The following is a 7,249-nucleotide window of genomic DNA, read 5'->3' on the forward strand; positions in this document are numbered from 1 at the left end:
ATATACATATTAGATGTACAACTTTGCTTCCGCCGTTTTTTTCCGAAATTTGAGGCTTTATTGTAAAAAACTGGTTATACATTTATGATTCAAAGTATTGTCCATCGCTGGCCACTACTTTCTCCCATCTTTCGGGTAGCGTACGAATCCCGCGTCGAAAAAACTGGTCATCTTTTGAGGCTATCCACGAATCGATCCAATTTTTTACTTCTTCATAAGACCGGAAGTGCTGGTCAGCCAGGCCGTGTGCCTTTGATCGAAACAAGTGAGTCAGAGGGAGCCACGTCTGGAGAATACGGCGGGTGGAGTAGGACTTCCCATTTCAACGTTTCCAAATATGTCTTGACCACTTTCGCAACATGGGGTCGAGCATTGTCATGCTGCAAAATCACTTTATCGTGTCTCTCGTTGTATTGCGACCGTTCTTTCAATGCTCGGCTCAAACGCATCAATTGCGTTCGATACCGATCGCCTGTGATTGTTTCAGTCGGTTTTAACAGTTCATAACACACTACGCCGAGCTGGTCCCACTAAATACAGAGCATGACCTTGGACGTCAAAATCACCGTTCTTGAAGCGTTGAAACCACTCACGACACGTTCTTTCAGTAATAGCGGCCTCACCATAAGTATTTGAGAGCATTCAGTGAGCCTCAGCCGCAGATTTCTTCATATTGAAGCAAAAAATTAAAACCTTCCGCAAATGACGAGAATTTGGCTCGTAAACTGACATTTTCAATCGAGAATAACTTTATGATGCAGACACAAATCGACTAATGTTTCTATGGGGTTATATTGACAGATGCCCAAGTTTATTGTATGACGTCTATGATCTATTTATTTCGACCACCACTTACCGCTAAAGCAATCTAGGAAAACGGCGGAAGCAAAGTTGTACACCTAATATAATAATGTATATATTATTAATTTCATTTTCATTATTAATTTATATTTTTAATACATATATATATATATATGGGATAACTGAAGTTTAGGTTAATAATGAGAATTATAGATAGTTATACTTTTTGGGGATTTTTAATAAATTATATTTTTTATTAAAATACCTATTTATTTATTTCATGTTTGATTATCTAAGACCCATGTTGAAGCCCCGGTATACGGGTCAATAGCTTTAGCGTATTATTAAAAATAGGAAGGTATGGGTTAATTCGATTAATAGAGATATATTATAAAGATGGAGTTAAATATGGATATATTATTTTTAAGGTAAAAATTACTGAGAAAATTATTGTGGGAATTTCGTGTTAGATTGATATAAAAAGAATAGTAGCTTATTCATCCGTAGTTCATATAAATTTAATGTTATGTAGGTTAATAACTTTTTATAAAGTAGGAATATTAGGAAGGTATGTAATGATAATTTCTCTTGGATTGTGTTCTTCAGGAATATTTTATATAGTAAATTTATATTATGAGCGATCGAGGATGCGGTTGTTATTTTTAAATAAGGGTATAGTGAGAAATTTACCTACAGTTATTATGTGTTGATTTTTATTTTGTATTATAAATTTTTCTTTTCCTTTGTCATTAAATTTTATTGGGGAAATATTAATATTAATAAGAATTGTAAATTGAGATATTAGGATAATAATGTATTTAATATTGGTTCGTTTTTTAGGAATACTTATTCGTTATATTTTCATATATTTATCATGGGAAAAATATTTATTATGAAAATAAGGTTTACGTTTAAAAGAGTATATGATTTTAGTTATACATTTTTTTCCTTTATTAATATATTTATTAAATTTAATTATATTTATATTACATTAAATTTGAAGGGTAGAGATAGATTAGGGGAGTGATTGTTGTTAAAAGATAGAGAGGGAAAATTGTTAGATTAATTAGTAAGTCGATAAGTTAAATAAGAAATTAAAAATATTAAGGTATATAGAGGTAAGTGTTAATTAATTTATTTAAATAGATATATAAATAAATTCATAAGAAATATTAATTTGTGGGATTAAAAATACTTTAAAAGTTAGAAAGAGTCTTATTTTAAATATATTATACTTTATATATATGTTTTGAGCATTTGTTATTTTCAGAATAATAAGGATAAGTTTTTATTATTTAGATTTAATAGTAATTTTAGAGTTAATAGTTTTTGAGTTTAATATGCTATAAATTTAAAATTTATTATATTAATTGATTGAATTTCTATATTATTTATTAGATTTATTATATTAATTTCTTCATTAATTATATATTATATAGAGTAACTTATATGAATATGGAGAAGTATATTAATCGGTTTAATTATTTATTGTTATTATTTATTTTATCTATACTTTTAATAGTAATTAGTTCTAATGTTATTAGGATTTTAATTGGTTGAGACGGATTAGAGATAACATCATATTATTTATTTATTTATTATCATAATTACATATTTTATAATTCTGGGATAATTACGGTGTTATTCAATCGAATTGGAGATGTAGAAATTTTAATAGCAATTAGAATAATGATGATAGGTAGAAGGTGAGATTTAGTAATATTTAAGGGTGGGTTGGATTTAATATTATTAATAATGTTAGCTACCATTATTAAAAGGGCTCAAATTCGTTTTTCTGTGTGATTGTCTTTAGCTATAGCTGCTCCAACATCTATATGAAGTTTAGTACATTCTTCAACTTTAGTAACTGCAGGGGTGTATTTAATAATTCGTTTAATAGTTTTTTAATAGAAACAAATGTAAAAGTAATTTTAAGTTCTATTTCTATTTTAACTATATTTATATCAGGAGTTATAGCTAATTTTGAGAATGACTTTAAAAAAATTATTGCATTGTCAACTTTAAGGCAGTTAGAATAATAATAATAATTTTAAGGTTTGGGTATAGGATAATAGTTTATTATCATTTATTGGTACATGCAATTTTTAAGTCTATACAATTTATGGCTGCGGGTGCTGTACTTCATTTAATAGTATACTCAAGATATTCGATTATTAGGAAATTTAAATGAAGTGATTCCTTATGTAATAATAAGATTAATGATTTCTAGGATAACTTTAAGAGAGATGCCCTTTATGGCTGGGTTTTATAGAAAAGACGTGATTATAGAAATTATTTATGGGAGAAAAGGATTAAATATATTTATGTTTGTATTAATAATCATATCGTTATCGTTAACTGTATCTTATTCATTACGATTTTTTTATTATTTTTTTTTTAATAGAAGATTAAAATTTTATAGTTATATATGTATTAAAGAAGATAAATTAATTAATATATCTATAATTATTATAATGTCATTGAGGATAATAGTAGAATCTTTAGTAAATTGGATTTTTTATTTTGATTATTATCTAGTTTATTTATCTTCTTTAGAAAAATTAATTACTTTAGGAAGTTGTCTAGTCGGAATTTTAGTCATAGGGGTAGTAATTATTATAAGACAGTTTTTAAAGTTATATTTTATATATATTTTTTTAAATCTATATGCTTTTTGACTAGGGTATATAGATTAGTTTATAAGCCGGTTAATATATACAGGATAATAGTCTCAGAATTAAATAAAAGTTGAGTAGAATTTATAAGAAAAATTTTTATTATTAGATTTATAAAAAAAATTTAATTATATTTATTACAAGTTATATATATTTATATTTATTTTGTTTATTATAGAGTTATAATATTTATATTTAATTAAAAATTTATTTAATTTAAATAGTTTATAATTAAAGTATAATATTGAAGATATTAAGAAAATTTTTATTTAAAATTTTTAAGTAAATTAAAAAGTTAAATTATTTTTATAATGAAAATATAATGTTTTTTTAAAACTATATTTAAAAAGTAATATGGATAAAATTTCCATAAAATAATGAATTAGAAGTTCATTTTTATTTAATTTACTTCAATTAGAAGGTTAGGTATCCAATGATATTATTAACAATAATATACCTCTTATTTGATTTTAGTTAAGATTTAAAGGAGGGGATTAGAAGGAAAGGGAATATGGAAACATACAAATTAAGTATGATTAATGATAGAATAAATAATAGTATTTTTAAGGTTAATGAATTGAAGAAATAAAATTTATTTATTTATTAATTTGTAATAAGAGATTAAAGTAGAATAATAATAAAAAAAAATTCTTATTTTATAAAGTTAAATCAATAGTTTAATTCGAAGTTAAAGTGTAAAATATTACTTTAAGAATTATTATGAAAGAGCAGTATAGAATTAATTATAAAAATGATTATTATGGGATAGATTTTAGCTGTAAAGTGTGTCTGTAGAATATTGAGGAGGAAGAGGGTAAGATTTTAGCGGATTGATTATAAATAAAAATAACTATTATTTTAAGATATATATAGTAAATATTATTTTTTAATGCAATTAAAATGTTATATATTATCTAATATCCTTATGTTAATAGAAAAAAAATTTTGATTAGAAAAAAATTGATTTGCTGTAATTTGTTAAGAGACTAGTAAAAGTTTAATTTAGTTGAGGGGAAAAGGGGGAAGAATTTTCATTATTTATTTATTTATTGTTTTTCAATCGAGGGAGTATTTATTATATTCAATGTAAAGGCCAATAATTAGAATGAATAGAAATGTAAATGAGTAAGAAATAATAAAGGGATTAAAATTTGAGATAAAAATTAAGGGAAGAAGAAGAGCAATTTCAATACCGAAAATTAAGAAGATTAGTTTAATAATAAAAAATTGGGTTCTAAAAGGTAATCGAGCCCTAGATGATGGGTTAAATCCGCATTCAAATGGGGATATTTTTTCTTTATTTAAATTAGCTTTTTGGAGATAATAAAGTTAATAAAAAATAAGATTGAACATAAGATGAATAAAAAAATGATGAATCAAATAATATTTATGATTATTTATATTAATTTATTTAAATTTTTAAATTGGAAATTAAATGTAATAACATTTATATATAAATACATAAGTATTAGTTAAAAATATATAAATATGTAATATATAATTAATATTAAGAAGAGTTTAGGGAGTAAAAAGAAATTATTTGTTTTAAATGTATTTGTGGAAGTAAGATTTAGTTTAGGAATAAATATAAAAAAATAGGTAACGTTATAAATAAATCTTCTTTTATATTTAAATCTTCATCAATAAATAGAGATGAATAAGAATAATCAAATTATATCTACAAAATGTCAGTATCAAGATGCTGTCTCAAATCCAAAATGATAATACGCTGAAAAATGTATTTTATAAAGTCGAATTAGACATATTGAGAGGAATAAGATTCCAATAATTACATGAATTCCATGAAAATCAGTAGCAAAAAAAAATTAACCCGTAAATTGAGTCAGCTATAGTAACAAGGGCATTAATATATTCAATTAGTTGAAGAAGGGAAAAATAAATTCCAAGGATAATTGTTATTAAAAGACTTTTTTTTCTATCATTTATATTTTTATTGATTAGGGCATGATGAGATCAAGTAACGGTTAAGCTTAATGAGACTAAAATAATAGCATTAAGAAAGGGAATATCAAAAGGATTAAATGGAAAAATACTTTTAGGAGGTCATGATTGGCCAATTTTAATTATGAGGGCTAATGAAGAATGAAAGTATGCTCAGAAAAAAGAAATAAAAAAGAAAATTTCTGAAATAATAAATAAAATTATTGCTATCTTTATACCTTTAAAAACATCAATAGAATGGCATTCTTGATAAGTAGCTTCACGAAGAACATCTCGTCATCATAAATATATACAAATTGAAGTACCTGGGATTGAGAGTGATAAAATAGGAGAGTAAAAATTATGGATCATCTAACAGTACAGAGTAGGTTATTAAAAATAAGAAGAAAAAGAAATAATCAGCGACTAGGATAGTAACTAAATGGAAGGGGTAGTTATGATTATGATTATTTTATTGTCACAAAATTAAATAAGAATAAATTAATAAATAAGAATTAAAAATAGAGATTGATATTATTTGTTAAATTTCTCTACTGTATAAGGTTGATAAAATGGAGAATACGTAAGCTAGAATTATAAATACTGAAATGTCAATGATAAAGTAAAATTTGAGTGGAAATTAAAATGAAAAGTATAAATGAATTAGAAATATTTAATCCTGAGGAATCTAGGAGGGTTAATAGTAAGTGACCTGCAATTATATTTGCAGTTAGACGAATAGATAATGTTAAAGGGCGAATAATTAAGTTAATTGATTCGATAATAACTATAAATGGTATTAATATAATTGTATTAGTATAAAAGAAGTTCTGGATGGGTTAAATGGGTTAATAAGTTATTTAAGTAATTTATAATTCTATATAATATTAGCCCCATTCAAAGTCTAAGTGACATAGAAAGACAAAATCTTATGTGACTTGAAGCAGTGAAGATATAGGAGAAAAGTCCTAGAAAATTATTTAAAAAAAGAAATAAGATAAGTCTTATAAAAATAATAATATTTGAAAAAGAGTAATTAATTAAGATTTTAAATTCATTAAAAATATAATTAGTAAATAAATATCATAAACATGTATAATAACTCGGGATGGGGTAAGAATCAAAATTAGTAAGGTACGATAAATAAGAAAATAAAAATACTTAATCAATTTAAAGATAAGTTGGAAGAAGTGGTAGAGCAAAAATAGAAAAGAGATTTATTACCATAATCAATTTCAAAAAAAATTTTATGAGATTTATATTGATGATGAATTTTATTATTATTAGGTTTAGAATAAATTAGTGGGTGGTAATATAAAAAAATATATAAAAGAAATTAAAATAAGTATTAATTACTTAAAAAAATATTAATTACTTAATAAACTTAAAAAAATTAATTTAAAGATTCATATTAAAGGCATTATTTGTGGCATAAAAAAATATTATTTTATAATAAATAATGTTTTTAAATTAATAATTTAATGTTATTTAATTAACTAATTTTTAAAAGATAATAGGGGAATAAATATTTTATTAATAACTTAAATGAATTTATTTAATAAATTGAGATAATAAATAAGTATAAGTAAAGGGCGATAATAATATAAGTAAAAAGTAAAATAAGACAGATAAGGGATAAGTTAAATAATAAAAATTGATACATATAAGTGTAAATTATTATATAAAAAATGGCATTATCTTAAAAAGAATATTAGTTAATAAAATAAATTTAAAAAATAGAAATATTTAGTTTTGTATAATTTTAAATAAAAATTATTTTTCTAGGGTTATTAAGCTAATAAGGAAAATAGAGGAAAGAGTTATTTTTCAAT

This window comes from Atta cephalotes (assembly GCF_000143395.1).
Source record: "Atta cephalotes unplaced genomic scaffold scaffold00038, whole genome shotgun sequence".
In the NCBI taxonomy this organism is placed as follows: Eukaryota; Metazoa; Arthropoda; class Insecta; order Hymenoptera; family Formicidae; genus Atta; species Atta cephalotes.